This window comes from Lepisma saccharinum, chromosome 25 (genome assembly GCF_977018435.1).
Source record: "Lepisma saccharinum chromosome 25, izLepSacc3.1, whole genome shotgun sequence".
NCBI lineage: Eukaryota > Metazoa > Arthropoda > Insecta > Zygentoma > Lepismatidae > Lepisma > Lepisma saccharinum.
Genome location: NC_139253.1, coordinates 14312036 through 14330342, shown reverse-complemented (window position 1 = coordinate 14330342; position 18307 = coordinate 14312036).

Below are 18307 nucleotides of genomic sequence, written 5' to 3'. Positions count from 1 at the left end.
TCCGCACTTCTCCTGCAGCCGTCTACAAAGGAGCCTGTAGATCGGGTTAACTACCAGAACCTAAAGAAGTTCACCTGCTCCCAGGAACGACGGAGAGAAATACTCGGAGAAAGCCAGATTTCTTGTGACTAGTGTGGAACGTCATGAGTTTTCAGTGAATTGTTTATGAACATTAAGTGAAGTTTTGAAAATTTTCACAATTTTTCTGTGAAAGAGAAAATTGTTCAAATTTTCTCGTAAGAGGCGGGGCAATTGTAACGTGTAGCAGTGTTCACGTTACAAGGATTATATAAACTTAATATTTTCCTTTGTTTGGTATTTATAATTTTTGGGTGTTAATGGTTAATTACCAAGAAAAGTGGAACGACCTCGTATATAGACTATACATCCAGATGTTAAATAAAAGTTCAAAGATTTTGTTTCTTTCTGCCAGCAAGCTGAGCTGGGAATTTTTTTTTATCGGTGACAACAATGCGAGAAAACAATCGCTATTGTGTAGAAGCCAGGCAGACTCAACTTTAAGTAAACGTTGAAACCGGGGAAAAGACGAAAGATTAGGCTGTCTTCCCCACGCTATATCTGTCGTGTCCCTTGGCGGACAATAAGTTAACTAATATCATATTAATCCCTGATTCTTTTACTGCAAGACGGTGTAATCAGAATTTAGTTATGTTAAGGTAAACGAAAGTTATGCCCGCGCAAGACAAAACCTGTATTTAAAGAAATTTTGCTTAACACTTTAACGTTGTAAACTTTCTTTCTTTTCTTTGTTGTCTTTTCGCGTGGCCGTTGCAGGGAGAGAGGGGAGTTGGAAGAAGCAATACTCCCTAGTCAAGTTAAATGCTGAGTGTAACAATTAAAATTATCTTGCATATTTAATATTCACAAAAGGTTAAAAATAGTAATTTCTGTATGTAGCTAATTATGTTCCTCTTTGATATTTTATTAATATGTATTTTATTGTAATGAAAAATTGAGGTAAAGATAAAAGTTGGTAAATCCTTCACGGCACCGAGAATTCCTATATAAGCAGCGAAGCTCGGTGGCCCGTGGCCTTTTGTATTCGAACTCCAGATAAATACGAAACTCGTAGTACCGTCTTTTCTTTTCACACCCGTATTTCTGCGCTTACTTCCACGTCGCTACTAGGAATTAGTTTATTCTGGATTATCGTTAGGACAATTACTTAGCTCTTCTGGTCAGAAGGCTTATGTTCTCTCGGTTCTATGCTTCTGGTCAGGAGATATAATTGAGAGGATTGTGATTGTCGTAGGATACACCAGAATTCGGGATCGGTCGATAGACTGTTAGTAGTCAACGTTGTGTCCCTGGTCAGGGAACACCTTTTCTTATTCTGTGGTCACGGATTAATTTTCAGTTCTCTGGTCAGAGGCTGAAAAGAGAAAAGGAAGTTGGGTGCTTAACTGAATATCGACAGAACCTAGTGGGGAAAAGGATTGTCGATTGCTTATAGAATCTTGGTCAAGATCTATAAGTACATTGAGAACCTTTGACCTAGAATTACGAGGGACCTTACGTCGAGGATTGAAGAAGCCGGATTAACCCGAACCTTGAGCCGAGGAGACTCAAGCCCCGAAGCGATACTGAGTGTGAAGCCGAGGCTCTATAGACCCATCGAACCAAGTACGATCCAGGGCGGATCCTTACACATATCAAAGAACAAGCACGCATTGTAAGCATCTTTTTAAGACACACTCTCAATATACCGCAAATACAATGCGTGAAAAGTGAATTTAAGTGCTCAGTTATGTTTACTTAAAAGAGCGAGCCAGCCTCGAAATCCCAACGTTGCAGAATGTCAGAAACTCGCCTCCAGTGAGCACACGAAATGTCTATTCCCCTGTCAGCGATAGAACTCAAGTTCGCGATTCTGCGTTCGCAAACTGCTCCAGACAACTATAGTCATTTTGTAAGCAACTTCCCCCCTGTCGGGCCCAAACTTCATCCAGGATCCATCCCAGTGACGTCACGAGTTCCCGAAGCGAGGCCCTTGCTTCTTCGATCTGGCTCGGAAACGCTGGAGAATACTCAACTCCAAGATTCCCCAAAAGATGGCAGCACTTCACAAGTTTCAGGAATCTAGCTTCTTGTCACATCCCATTATTTTTAACCAAAAAATAGATTAAGAGAAGTGTTTACTAATAAAAAATGATCTGCTTTGCATAAGTAAGAGTACTGGATATTAATAAGTGTAATTGCTTTTTCTAAGCAGATGCGCAATTTCGCACACCTTTATTATATTAGATCTGCATTTCATATGATTTCAAATTTACGAATTTCATGTAGTCTTCTGGAGGACGTGTGAAGTGGTAAGGTACGGTCGTATTTTCTCCCTTCTCCTTGTTTTTCTATATTTTTCTTTCATTCTCTTCCTCTCCCCTCAACTTTCTTCTTCTTTTTCTTCTTTCTATTCCTTTCTCTTTCCTTCTTCCAGAGCGAGAGAGAGAGAAAAGGCTCTGTTTTGTACATTGTACCGTGTCACAGCCGGTCCCTTGTTCGAACCCTGGGTAAGGTATGGATGTATTTGTACTTTCTTCATGAAGTCATTCATCATCATAGTCGCGATGAAGCAAAGAGGTTGAAAATGCGACGTAAATACCGTGCCATGGCGGTACAGAAAAGGATGTGGAGGTAGAGGGCTCCACACCTTTTCGATTTCGGCCATGGTGGAGGTGGTGTGACGAACATCATACTCCGGCTACCTTTACCCTTTCCCCAGGGTTACCAAAAGGTACTTATTGATAAAATCTTAGGTGAGTCACTCGAGATCATCCGGGGATCGAACCCAGGTCTCTCGCATAGTAGACGGATGTACAACCAGCTTAATAGCCGAGGCTCTGAATTACAGGGGGGAAACATGCCCCACCAGCTTTCGACACCCGCGAACATAAGCCTTATATCTTATAACAGACTTAATCAAATAAAAATGAACAATGGAGCAATATTTGGAAACCTTGTATGAATTTAAAATTATGGATACATTAGTACTTAGTCTATTTGTCTTTTTATTTTATGAACAAAAAAACCATCTAAAAACAATATGCCAAGAACAGGCACGAATTAATACACGAATATTGAGGCCCAGAGTAACATCATCGTTTGTTCCATACAAAGTTCAATTTCGGTTATAACAGCGACCAAGTTACATGATGGTTATAGATTTACCACGTCTCAAATATCTCGTTTGGTGGCTCTATTCAAACCAATTTTCCCCCTGCGGAAGCCCTCAACTCCACTGTAAATGCGGGCGTGAATAAAACTTATATAACCAATGGCGTCGCACTTCCAATATCTCGAATTTTAGTAAGCATTCATAGTTAGATCAATGATACACTGGCTAGCTCAAACTAGTAGCTAAAAAAAGAAAAAAATCACAATCTCGAATCATCAATGGCAAAATAAGTCCATTTTCTGAAAACGGTGATCTAGGAGAATTTTTGCTGACACAAACCGAGTAAGTTATTTGGAGAGTCAATAACCGTTGCCTATGGTGTCAAAAGCTCAAGAAGTTTGCAAAATAAAGTCATAAAACCTCTCGAAACGTGTGTGTGAGGAAGAGGCCGAACAGCGTAAGTTATTAAGCACCGTGCATATAATTTGAGGCAGTAAAAGGTGTATCTCCCCCATGTAATTTGACGCCATAACGGACTGAACATCTGCACATCGTGGCGGCTTTAAAAATTCATAAATTTAACAATCACATCGTGTTACACACACTTCCAGGTCTGGGAAAACTGCATTACGCTGCCAGAGGGATATTTCCAGCGGCCACTTCTTCATTAACAGTGTCTTAAAAACTTCTCTTCAAGTAGGTAGATGTTATTAGCGATTACATCTTGTGCCTTGCCGAGATAAGCCAGAGACGGCAACGGTAGGTACGAAAGGTCAAGGAATGGAACACCCTATTAAAAGGCATGACACTTAATTCCCACTTAGAGGAAGGAGATCTTCTGTAGTTTATGACTATTTTGCTTTGATAATTAGAAGCGTGTATGAGGTGCAAATGCTTAGCTAAATTTGAGATACGGTGTTCAAGTGGCGGGGGTTGCGTTCTGATGTCATTAAAAGTGATTTAGAAGATAGGGAAGAATGCAATGTGCGTACAAGATGGTTACACTGCAGACGTTACCACTACGCTATCGGCGAGGCCTCTGCGACATTTTCTACCCATAAGCATTAAAATCAAACTGGTCAAAGCAGTTGTCGTTCCACATTTCGATTCTGTCTACTCCGACGTATCAAATGATCTGACTCAACTTCTTCAGAGTGTGCCTGTGTTCGTTGTGTCTTCACTCTGAAATATATGGATGGCTTACCTTTTTTTTCTAAACGAAACTAAATTGGCTCAAATTAATTGATCGGCGAAATATACCGGGTTTTCCAAAAGTACTTCCCACATAACTTCCTTCACTATGACTTTGTAACCTGGCAACACTGTATGTTGCAATTCACATCGCTCCTGCAATCTCGTCCTGAAACCCAGAATGGCTTTCAGGCGCTGGTCATTCGAAATGCCCCGCGATGACGGCATACATCTTTGCTTTGAGGTCATCCAGATCTCTTGGCCTTTGTGCGTGCACTTCCATCTTGACATATCCCCACAGCCAAAAGTCACACGGAGCCAGGTCTGGCGACCTTGTAGGCCATGATGTGTGTCCTCTGCGGCCAATCCACCTGCCTCCGAATTCCTGATCCAGGACTGTAAGAGCGATATGGGGAGGGACCCCATCTTGCTGAAGTGCACGTCATCCTTGATACCATGTGCAACCAGCTGGGGAAGGAGCAACATCTGCAACGTGTTGAGGTTAGTAGCGTCCTAGAAGATTAGGTAATCCATAGACACAGCGCATCACACATGACACTTCTTGATGCTTTTTTACATCCGGGACCATTTTGTAATACACACGCTGCTGAACTTTCCACGCACCAGAAAGTGCGAATCAGCTCTGCATTTCACAGAACGCACTGCCTTTTCCTGAATTGACGCCATCTTGGAATCGCATGATCGCTCGCAGTCACGTGATCCTCTCAACGCACGGTGTTGCCAGGTAAAATTTTAACCTTTTAATTACCGAGCCCATTGTACACTTATACGTGGAATAAACCATAGATTCGGACTACCTACATTTTATGCACATTGAGTGTATAAATGGATGCGGGGGGAGGGGAGGAACCGGAAAATTCCAAAATTTCTGAGGAAAAATGCCCCTCCCGGGACAACAAAGTACATGACATTGTCAAAATACACATAGAAATGATCGCAGTCATGTTTGGAACAAGAAAATAATTGCACTATTATCATATGAGCAAGTGGCCGCGGTGTCTCAGTCGGTAACGCGTCTGACTACCATGCTGAAGGTCCCGGGTTCAGGCGGTCAGGGGCGTGATGCTGATCACATCACCCCCACTCACGACCGGATCAAGAAAGTGTGGGGCGTTACCCTCACACCCTTTATACGCCTTCATGGCGGGGTGCTATGCACAAGGGAGAACCTTACTTTTTTATCATATGAGCAATAGAACATGACTTGTACCACCAAAAGGCATGTCTGTGCGCCACTGACTAAGTTTCAAAGGAAGCCGCCTTTTTATGGAAGAACAAGACATGGAAGAGTCTTTACGGTGCAGAATATGTGTGAACAATAATATAAAAGAAGAAAATCGTAATTCCAGCTAATAATAGCGACATTGTGACGTAAAACTACGAACATGTCAACATATCTCGACCGAGATATTTGGTCTTTGAGGGTTTACAGGCAAATATCTCGATCGAGATATTTGGTAAACAAGAGGTGCTGTACAGTACAAACTTTATTTCACTGAAATATCTATGTTCGTTACAAAGTTATAGTGAATTTGAATGTGGGTAGGACTTTTGGAAACCCCTGTATACAACCTAACCCTCCTCTGATCACTTCAAAAGAACCTGCTTATCGCTCGAACAGATTCTCAGTTGTTTCCGCTCCCACAGGTTCGACAACAGATCGCGCGAGAGATCTCAACTGCTCGTTCCCCTCCATAATTCCAATTTCTACCCAAAATCTTTCACAATTTCCACTTCCCGTCTTTTGAAACTCCTGGCCCCCCGAAATCCGTAATGCACCCTCAGTAAGACATGTTTTCAAGACGCGAGCGAAACACTTTTTACTATGCACAAATTGAATTTGCTAAATCGCAGAAAAGTGCTGAAACCCATAATTCAACATACCATTTCAAACTCCATATTATTGTGAGGAATATGTGAGCGTGCGTGTGTGTGCCCGTATCTATAGGTTAGACTTATATTCTTATGTGTATTTTTTATTCCTTAATAATGTTTATTTTTTTCTCAATATTTCGATGCAGCCTACTAAATTCCATATTAAAAAATTCTGTAAACATGGTCAAATGGAAGAAAAGGGTCCACAGAAATAACTTTGATATGTAAACAAGACGAGATAAATAACTAAATATGTTACCACACCTGGGCTTGTGTGAAATGATTGAAAAAATACAAATCCTAAGTCGAGGGTGCACTCAGAGAACTAAATGCATCATATCGATTGATGCACTAAAGTGTGTTTTATGGCTTCTTCAAAGAATCAGATTCACATTTGATGCATTTGGGTGCATTTTTGTATGTCGTGAAAGAAACACCAAAGTGCATCATTTGATTCAAGTTAGGACTTATTACAGTCGAGATTCACTTCAATGCATCAGTTAATGCACTTTGATGCACCTTGATGCACTTTGATGCACCAGAATGCATCTTTTTTGATGATGCACTTAATCGTTTCGTCTGAGCTACACAAACTCTGTAGCTCAGACCAATCGTTTAAGTGCATCATCCAAAAAGATGCAGGAAGGTGCATCAAGCAACATCAACTGATGCATTGAAGTGCATCTCGACTGAAAGAAATCCTCACTTGAATCACATTATGCACTTTGGTGTTTCCTTCACGACATACAAAAATGCACCCAAATGCATCAAATGTGAATCTGATTCTTTGAAGAAGCCATAAAACACACTTTAGTGCATCAATCGATATGATGCATTTAGTTTTCTATGTGTGTAAGGGAGGCGACCTTCTCTACCCTGCAGCCACTCAAAACGTCAACCTCGCTTCCGCGCAGTGCACCCCGGGCATCATTTTTTGCAGGCTAAAGAGTCTCTGGCGTCTGGCCAGATTGTCGCTTCATCCATGTGTTCCTACCATTATCCATCCCCAACGTTGCGATTAGCCAGAAGTGGCAGAAACGTGTCGTTAAATAAAATAACAACGACGACGACTCAGGTCCAACAGAGGTATTTAAGGCACACGACTTGCCTTGATAACGCTACGAATCCTCGAAGAAACCGAATTGCCATTCAGAATGCATGAAACCACGCTACACAAGAATTAGAATTAACAAATATCCTTGCGATTAAAATATGCAAGATGTATGACTTGTCGATAAATAAATAATCAGATGGACATCTGCTGCATATGTCTGAATAAGTCAAATAGTACAGTGAGTATTACCGTGGAAATTATCCACTATTTTCATTAATTTTCTCTCACATCCAATGTGTTTTTCAATGTGTTTTTAAGATGTATACTGGTGCAGAAGTTGTCAACAGCTTGTTTTGAGTTTTCTTTTAATTCTTGAAGCTCTTATTGGGTCAAATAAAGTGCACGAACATGGTGATGGACAATTTGCACGGCAATACTCATGGACCCCACTGTACAGTTCATTTGGTTCAGGTCTTGAAGGTGGAGACCACTCTCAGCCTTGTCTTCAGCGTCTCGGAATCCATTAAAAGCCGTAATTCCGGTCTCTAATTGCGAGCTAAATGCAAGTAGTGGGTTGGCAACGCTGCCAAGTTGTGTAGATGTTTTCGAGAACCATACCGGGTGACCCATTGTTGCCGTGACCGCAGAATGGAATGTTTGACGGGTTGATTTGATAGAAGCTCTCGCAATTTTGCAGCATTCCACAATGAACAAGTGCGTTTTCCTGTCCCATCTATCCAATCTGCACTTGAAGTGGCCGCCGCTAGGAGTGGAGTTGAGAACGCAGTTGATGGACAAAGACTTCTCTTGTGTGATAGAACGGCTTCGCACGAAATTAACCGCACGAAATTTAGTTTCTATTTTCATGGTGCACCAATTCTCAGAACTACTCGATGGAGTAGAGGTAGCGCCGGGGTCCATTTCAGAGTTACCACATGAAGGGAAATTTCCCGTTTGCAGGGAATTTCGCACCCAATTTTTAGCCAAGAGGGAAAAGGGAATTTCGATTAAAAAAATACCGCAATTTCAGGGAAATTTGGAGACATCTAACTCCACATTATTACAGTTCATGTTAATTTTCAATTTTATATCCACATTTTTTAAATGTTTTCTGTTCCTTCTTATCTCTGCTCCTTTGAATATAAGTCCACATCTATTTATGTTTCTGTTACGTTATTTGTACGTCGCTTTTATGCATAATAGTAACGTTGAGGATTAACGATTAAGTGGATTCCTGAACAGGATTCGAACCCAGGTAATCTGGCCAGGGAGCGATGAACTTGGCATTTATGTGATTTTTTCGTAGCTACTTAGATGGACAACATGATTTGTTTAGGTGAAGGGGAAAAATGGTCCAAAAAGGGAAATTTTGTCCCTTGGAAAGGGAAATTGTGCCCTCATATTGTGGCAACACTGGTCCGTTCCCCGTTGGTTTCGCTCACACTTTAAACTGTTGGGTCACTCACGAACTGAGCATAAGAGTGCGCCCAAAATTGGAAAATCACCAATGAATAAATGAGTTTTTACAGAGGTCGGAGTTTGAGATTGCGTTTTTTAGGCACATATAGGTTAATCGGGACTGGACATACAGTGTCAAGTTGGATCCAAACCACTATGTACCTTCAAGGGATGAGGAACCCTGGGTTCGAAACCGGAGCCGCTGGTGCACAAAGGTAGAGAAAAGGTAAAAGAAGACAAACATAAGTAAGATGCAAAGAGAGAGAGAAAGAAGCGAGAGAGAGAGAGAGAGAGGGGGGTGATAGAAGTGAAATCCAGAAGCACTCAAACACAGAGAGAGATAGATGGAAGATAAATATACACGCGGAAGACAGGGAAGGAAGTAGTAAAACAAGAGGGAGGGAGAGAAAGAAGAAGCGAGAAAGAGAAGGAAAGATATAGAGAAGCGAGAGAAAAAATACAAGCAGAAAAAAGAGAGAAACAATAAAGAAGCAGACAGACATGGGAAGAAAAACGTAGACGAAGAAATGATCAAGAAGACAACTGAAATAAGATAGATAGAAAGAAGATGCAAGGAGAGAAATGGACAAAAGAGTTACAAATAAAAGGGAGCGCGGAAGAAGAGGTAGAGCATCTTTCCTTACCCCAAGAGGGGTCCCGTAGCCCCTTGACCCTCCCTCTGGGCACCCTTTTGGCAGTAGCGCTAAGAAGGGTGGACGAAATCTCATCTGGTGATATCTGCTTTGGTGTTCATGGGTAAAGTACACTATTGTGCACCATTAGAGGAAAAGGTCTAAATATGGGCTCCCCTTTTAATTTTGTCATTTCCGGAGGGAAAAAATTAATATATCAAGCACCTGCCTTTAAAATACATATCTATGAAATATATACTTAAATGTAGTAGCATGCTAAAGTATAGAAGGTCTCTTTTTTTTTTAATGTGATCTCAGCATTAGATCTCATGTCATACCCCATATTTAGACCATCACGTTATTTTTCTTCTTTAATTTATTTTCGCTGTCTGTGGTACGTATTTCACAAACAAATCATGGCATTATAAAAGCCCACATTTGTTTTATGTACTGCTAATATCATAACCTATACAAAGCAGATGAGAATTCAGAAAACGCTGAGTTAAAACATACCTGCAAAAAGTTTTCGGAGGTCGCAATTCTATAACAGCATCCAAGGCCGAAACTAACCACCACTTTCTCTTGCGAATTGGCGCCGCAACCTTTGTCCTTGACAAATAACCAGTTCCAATAGCCTCTGCCAGGCTGCAGCACCCAGGAGCGCTGATAACTCCAAAACCCATATTTAAACCTTCGCCCATATTTAGACCTTCTCCTCTACTTGCATTGTTAGGCCATTTCGAGAGGGTGTCCACCTTCCCTCCTGCGGGAACGCCAATGAACTTCGCCTTAATCTAATCGCGGACGAAAATAATGTAGGGAAAAGCAACGCTGCACAAACTTGAATCGTTTTCAGATAAAAAAAAAAAAAAACGAACAGAAAAACTTTACGTTTTCGTTTCAATTCGGTTGCCTTTAAGAAGTTGAGGGGGTTGCAGCTTCCAGGGTTAAGATTGCGGCTCGGTATTTTGCACTGTGCTACGCGAGATAAGAAATGACGTTATGCAAGGGGTTGGGGAAGGGAGGGAGTACCTGAAACCGCGAAGAGAAACTTGGAAATTAGTTACAACCACCACCGCTTCGATTCCAAGTCTCACCTGGACTCCCTCTCTCCAGAGATTCTGGAAGCTCCCCCTCCACTCGTACCTTCCCAAGCTACTTCTGAGATTTGCACTTTGGTCTTTTGCCGGTTTTCTAACTTTTGTCGTCTTCTTCGCCGCGAAGGAAGCCAATCAGAGAGAGCTATGAAGTCAGAGATGTTTTGATACGCTGTTTCAGTGGCGCTACAAAAGAGTTCCTCAAGGTGTGGTCCTAGGGAACCCAGAAGCTCTACAAGATCCCCTGTAAACGTTTGAGAGAGGATATCTGTGTCGTACGATTTATTAATTGTTTCTTCGAATTGGAGATATAGTCACAAACAGAACGGGCTCAGATACACATCGATATCAAAAGGCTGAATCTTAAATCAGCCAAATCTAAACATTGTTACTGACACCTCCCCCTCCCATCCAACCCAGTGTTACCAATCTATACCCCGTTTCTGGGATCTGTGGAGCATGGCCACGCATAACGGAAAAGAAAAGGAGAAAGCGAAGGAAGCGGAGAAAAGCAGTGCGCGCTGCTGTAAAAGGCTTGTAGCTGCATTCACTTTCTCACGCGTTCATTGGTCGAGCCCTCTCGAGTTACTATACTTGCGCAGAGGACTTGTTTGCGTTTACTTTTCTCCAGTCCCGGGGCAGAGTGTAACGATTTCCCGCCAAAGTTTGTTGATTCGAATTTTTGTTATTTAGCGTTGCTTTTCTTCCACTCTTGGCTAATCGCGAAGATGAGGATTATAAATTGATGAAGGGACAATGAACACCCATAGACATGCCAGGTTTCGAACCCGAGATCAATGGCGTTTTAGCGCGCTGTGCTAACCACTCCGCCACATAGGTCGGCTCCTGACAAAGTTAAATCTGAGCAATCGATTCGATAATTTCCCACTGCTTACTATGGTGCTATTTCCAAAATACTGGCTACACTGAAGGGAGGGAAGCAGCCTACACTCTGTCTCATATATCTCTGGAGTAGGCGAACGAAACAAGCCTCTGTTTCAAATAATAATAGACTGCCAAACAAAGACCTCAATCAGGGAACAGCTAAGAGTAAGAGAATTTGGGAAAGCGAAATATATACAGATTGTGGGGAAAAAATGAGAGGCGCGCTGGCACGGTTCAGATTAGGGGGATGGAAACAACTTTGTGCGATGGGGAGGAGACGGACAAGCATATCCTACTGAACTGCCCTTCTACACGTGACCTAAGGGACAAATGGAAGAACAACTTAACAGGGAGGGAGGTGATAGAAGTGGTAGACGGCAGAATAAAGATAAAGGAAGCGGGGCAGCAAGTGGGGGAATACTTGGGAGAAGTAAGAGAACGGCGGGGGAAAGCTAATAGAGAAGGCGGCGAAATGAGTGATCATGCTCCAGACGAGACATCTTTATAGTGTAAGTGTGTGTAAAGTAAAATGTATGCGTTTTTTGGTGAGAATGCAGAAAAAGAGAAGTGGGGAGAGGAGGAAGGAAGAAAGACTGGAAGAAGAACTGTCGAGGGAGGGGAAGAATGTGTATATAGGGGACAAAGTAAGAGACAGCTTAAAATAAAACTAAATGTAACTAAATATTGTAGAAAAATCAAAACTATGTAGTGCGTACAGTCTATGGCTCGCACAAACAGAAAATAAATCTAAATCTAAGTAGTGACGCGAGACAGCTCCACCAATGAACACGTGAGAGGAACAGGATTGCGTGGAGAGGGGGTACGACTGCAGTTATCTGCTTCGCTCTGCCCACTCGATTTCCTTCCCTTCCCTGGCGATATGCGCGTCCTTGTTCCAGAGATAGGGTACAGAGAAAGGAGCAACGTTGACCTTGAACTGCCATTATTATAGAAACATACTTTAGTTAAGGTCGAATGATCCCTAATTTCCAATCCAGGAAGCTGTATTTTCATACTTCATATGTTATGTAGAGAGAGAGAGAGAGAGAGAGAGAGAGCTTGCTTATGTACAAGTTAACGAGTAACCAAGTTAACTATATTATTAACACTCTTTTGAGACCACCTCGAACTTCAAGATGCGAGCGTTAAGGTAGGAACAAAAGTCTTTGTGCAGAGGTTTCGGGGAGTCCCAGTTGCCTCCGTGCTTCAATATTTCAGCGTCCTTCGCCACAGGTTACAAACTTTTGTTACTCACGTGACCTGACCTCGACAGCGAAGGTCTACAAGTTAGCTGAAACGGCTCAGTCGCCATCTGCAGGAGATTCTAGAAATTGTTTAAGCCGCTGCCTTCAAACGACCTTTTCACTCCACAACTCATTCTTGCTAATTTAGAGCTACGATTTTAATCTAATTAGTGTATCTAGTTCGTTAACTTGTCACCAGAGCGCAGCTTCTGCCATCTCGTAAGACGGAAGAAAAACATTCGTTAATTTCTTGACAGATTTTGTTCTTGAAGTAGTATGAATACTATTTTATCACGCGCAAAATGTATGTTTCAAACTGGTAGTTTCTCACGTTTATTTTTAAATCTGATTCGGTTCATTATCGTGGCTCGCTGATCCAATAGTGTGGTGGCTGTGGTAAAACTTGAAATTTTACTTTCAAATCTCGAGTACCTGTAAATCTTCAATCACTTCATATTCGTAAACATCATTCTCATCATGAGCGCAAAGGGGAACTTCAGGAGTTATATTCACCTCTTCTTGCATAAATCCCACGAGAAAGTACAATGACTGCCGGGAAAATGGGGAAGATGTAACACAAACAAGTTAACAGTGAGGGAGTTGTGTCCTGGTGATTTGGTAACTGGTGGAGGTACATACTGATTCGAATCCCTGATTAGCCTAAAGACACGCTACAACTCACCAAGACAACTAGAAATACAACTTTGAGATACCCAGTTCGTGGACAAAGAACAAAATGGTTGGGAAAGGCTGGTTTCTTGGATTTTGCAGAAGAAATGGTCCGCGTTTGAGGAAAACTGAAGTTTTCTCTAAGGCGAGAATAGCTGGTGTCAACAAAGAGGCTGTTAGGTCTTGCTTCGAATTTCTGGGCTAGCTAATAACTGGGTTTCCTCTTCATCATAAGCCCCCCCACACACACACACAATATACGAGGGTTACAGCAAAAGTCATGGCAACCATTTTTATCCCGTCACATGCAATGTATTGTGAGGCCACTAGATGGCAGTGGCTGCCAAGACATTGAACTGAGGGAAGTGGGAAGTCAGTGCGTGTTTAACAGTCGTGCAGGATGAATGTGACCCGGCGTGAACAGCGTTCTTATGTGAAAATAGCAGTTATCCGTGGAAGGAATGCGAGGGAACTGAGCTTGTGGAACCTTTACGAAATGATGCTCTACCATACCGAACTGTTGCGAGGTGGGCAGCAGCATTCGGGCGTGGAAGAGAAGCAACTGTTGACATGAAACGTTCAGGACGACATTTGTAATGAGCGACTGATGTTCCTTAATTTGTCTTCTTCTCTATCTTGATACAGATCTCTATGTTGTTCAAAATGCATACATTAAACGTTAACATATATCGTGACCCTCCAATTGTATATTTTGCAATTTCTTGCCTGACCCGAATTATTATGGAAAAAAAGAGTTGCCATGACTTTTGCTGTAAGCCTCGTATTTGTATCAATATAGCTCCGCGGTAGTGTCCAATTTGCCCCACAGAATTTCTCAATTTCCAATTTTTGCGGGTACACGAGATAATCTTATATCAGCTTCAGAATTATCATTCACTTCGTGTGATACACTGTATATTAATTTAAGTGTCTTATTAATGTACCCATTCTACACAAACACATCTATTTTCGTTTAGTTCTTTTGTTAACGTATCCTTATTATCTCGCTTTATCCTATACTTTAACGTGCGAGTTCACTAACAACGATTGTCTTGCCAAGGTGTCAGTATTTGTAAAGATCCATAATAGCAGTATTCAACGGATTTAATATAAGATATCTAAATCTTATAAAAATGATGAACATTCTTTCTTGAACTGAATTTCAATTCATATTTTCATGATTTTGTGACCCTCGCACCATCTACCGGCCACTTTTAAACAGGTACTACAACTTCATGTTGTGGCCAATGAAACACAATTTCTTCACAGGAAAGAATTTAGTCACTCGAGTCAGCATGATGGAGCAATTTTAGGAAACGAAGGTGGTACGTGATAGAATCAACAGCTTCTTCCGGTCACCCACTTTTTTCTAACAAATGCCTCTTAACCTCCAGCTCCTAAATTTTCGAATATTTTTTTAAGGGAGAAATTACCCTGAGAAGAATTGCCTATTATTCAGTGAAGCAGGAACAGAATGGCGATTGTCTCTAATTAACAACGACAGAGGCGCCATTACGGGGAAAACGGTTGACGGACGAATTAAAATGGAGGACCTTCTACGGAAATTAGTTTTGGTTCATCTTGTTTCAAAGATAATCGTCTAAGAGCGCAATCTTCCCCCGCGAATTCCAAAACAACTTTTATAATAAGTTTTGAGAGCCTGTCAGGGTGGGAGAGACACTGCTCGAATTTTTATTTCTGCAGGGTTGCCAGTGGTTGCATGGAAAAGCCAAATGTCTGCGAACTGTATTGAAAGGAACAGAAAATGAAGTGGGGAGAGACTGGTTAGATTTGAGTTCACGTAGGAGGAGCAGGAGATTCGGTTTCCTATTTCTAAGTGCTTCCGTTTTCAGCAGTATTCCCAAGAACTATGTCACTTCCGTGTAACTTCTATTTTTGTGCTTTTAGACAATTGTTTATTATTTGTTTTTTTTGAATGGACTGTTTAAGAGTGGGCTGGAGGTTGGCATGAAAGTAGTTTCCTGGCCCGATGCGATACAGAGACACCTAGCGACATATCAGAGGACTAGGAATTCTTTTCGGCTGTCCTAAGCCTGAGGCCAGAGAACCTTCCTTCCTTCACCACCCCCTCCCCTCCGCGTGACTCCCGCAGGGAGGTTTCCAGGACAGTGACATCTACCGTGTGCTCACTGTTTCTCTAGCCCCAATCAGTGTTGCCAGTCTAATATTTCTTGCCAACTGCCTGATAGAATTTCTATAACGGAACAGTGGTCTTGAATTACAGCGTTCTCCTAAAGTTTGAGGATGTATCTTGTATTTTTGTGAAAAGTAGATATCCTTGTGATATTATGGAAAACAATTTTCAAAATGACGATTGGATCTAGCATGTGACTGGGGTGCATTTTATAATCACATACATGCGATATAAATGCAAATTGGGGTTAAATAGTGTGCAGTTTTTCTTGTTTGCTACGGATGCGGTAAGGGGTGGACTGATCGACAAATGAGGGGTGTCCGCCGTTTCTACGACCTTAATTAGTTCTCACTACGTAAAACAAAACATACGTCATGCATATATATATATATATTCCTGTGTGATACAGTATTAATAACTAATGTAAAGAAATCAGAACAGAGACAGGTGCATCTAGGGGAATAATTCCTCTTCAACTGGCAACACTGATAAAAGTAATATTTGAATAGGGGAGAGGGGTGCTGAGATGAAGTACTGTGTTACCAAGAAGCACCTACCATGTAGGAAGGGTGTTCACGAGAGCGACATGAAAATATACTATTTTAGTGGAACCTAATCTTAGTTGGAAACACTGTAAATCTAAAAACAAATCTGTGCCTACCATGTATTTATGTTCCTCGATTGAAACTGTAAGAACTTCCAAGCTGAGCGACAATTACAGTGTCACAACAAAGATGTCTGGAAGAGTGTCTTCATTGTTTTGCTCCACTAACAAAATACCACTTAACATGAGAGCCACAGATGCAGACAAATCCAGTAAGTGGTGGGACTGTGTCTCTTCTCCCAACAGTTTAACAAGATTGAAGTCGACAATGATAGAGGGGCGTGGCAAGAAAACAAGGCGGACAAAGATTGAGTCTACCGCGAAATATGGACGAGAGAAAGGCAAAATTCGTAACAGGTGACAGAGTTGTCCCGAGTTCCAATCCACCTACGTCGCACCTGATCAGGGTGGGAAATAATTAAAAATGCACTATGCAATTACTTAGGATTTAGCAGGGCGTTACTTAGAATTAGTATAATCAGAGCATTGTTGTCGCAATGGCAGGTCTAACCGGTCAATCAATTCGCTCTGGAACTAGGTATCGTTGATTTCAGACAAGAAAAAGTAAAAATTTACATTGATTGTCGATAACAGGAATAAAGTTTACTTAATTTGCTTTCCAGCACAATCTACAAAGGTAAATTTAGTACGCACGAACCAAGTCAGATATTCACGTTTTTTTTGTTGTTTTTTTTTAAACATTTTACCAATTAATTAAAACCAAAAACTCAATATGATGACCAAGGCAGAATTTATTTTATTATAAAACATAAACTAAACGTTACGTTTCAACCTTCTAACAAGGTCTTCTTCAGACTCTGTACCGAATACAAATGAAATAAGGTACACACAAAAATCACTCCCCTCCAGACACAAGAGGGGCCTCCCCGATGGCGCAGTGTTACCGTCGTCGCCTTGTAATCAAGGGGTCCCGGGTCGATACCCGGTGGAGGCACATAGTGGTTCGGATCCCACTTTTAACTGTAGGTCCAGTCCTGATTAGTCTTACAGTGCATAAAGTGGACTTAAAACACCAACTCAATCAATCAATTCAGACACAATATTATTAGAAAGTTGTTTATCTGGAACATTCCTTTCCAGGTGTTCCAGCAGGTGGCCTTCACCTGTCAACTGTTGTTTCACTTGACAGGCGATTTAGATAAACATTTCCTTTCATCTGGAACGTGGTTGGACTCCTTATCTCACATTCTTTTTCTTTAACCTTTCTTTCTTCCTTCTTCTCTCCTCCTTCGCTCTTGTCCTTTCCACTCTTTCTAAAACCTTCTTTCATTCTTTGTTTATCTTCAGTCCCCCATTCCAGTTCATTGTGTATTCTTCCCCTTTCTTCTCTATTTCCCTGTCATGTTTCTTTCGTGTGCTTACATATCGCATCGCATAAATTCTGCCTTGGTCCGCATATTGAGTTTTTGGTTGTCATGGAAACAAGGAATAACTGGGACGACGAGCTCTCAAAATTGCGGAAAATAGATTTTTATGTGAGACGTTACACAACGTAATGTATAATTGGACCCCAAACAAATGAACCTTCGGGCAGAAGCCTTCGCGCATCTTCCCCTCCATGCGTTCAGCTCGGACCAAGGTAAATCCTGCTCCACTCTACCCCTCCCCTCCATCCGTGAGCATAGGACGCGCGGTTTTGCGCAGGTTCTTTTGCTTGTGAATGAATGGTTTATTTTACTTCGCATTTCTGCTAATTTTGGCCAACTGCATAAGATGAGGATGAATGGTCATATGATGAAATGGATGAAGGGCGAAATCACAAACACGTATGGACAGCACAGAACAGAACATTTCCGAGAGATGGCGTTGGAATCAAACAGGATGGATACAGTCAGTACACAGTCTAGCACTGAGATCTTCAATGACTTTTCTTACTGCATTATTAGCATTTTATCAACTAGGTATATACAGGGTGAGCATAAAGTATTTCCCTGATAACAAACTTTTATTGCTAAAGAAATATGCTAGATACAGATATGCGGTTTGTTGGAAATGGTAGTTTAACTCATAATGTTTTGTTAGTACACTAGTACACTTCGACATGTGCTCCCTTTGTTGCCCTTAGAACGTCAAGGCGATACTCAATTTCTCTCCATGTCTTTGCCAACATCTCTTCCGTCACTTCTCTATAGCATCCCTTATTCGTGTCTGAAGAATTTGCATATCAGGAACTGGTGAACTAAACACTGTGTCCTTAACGTAACCCCATAAAAAAAGGTCAAGAGGGGTTATGTCCGCCGAACGCGGTGGCCATGATATGGGACCGTC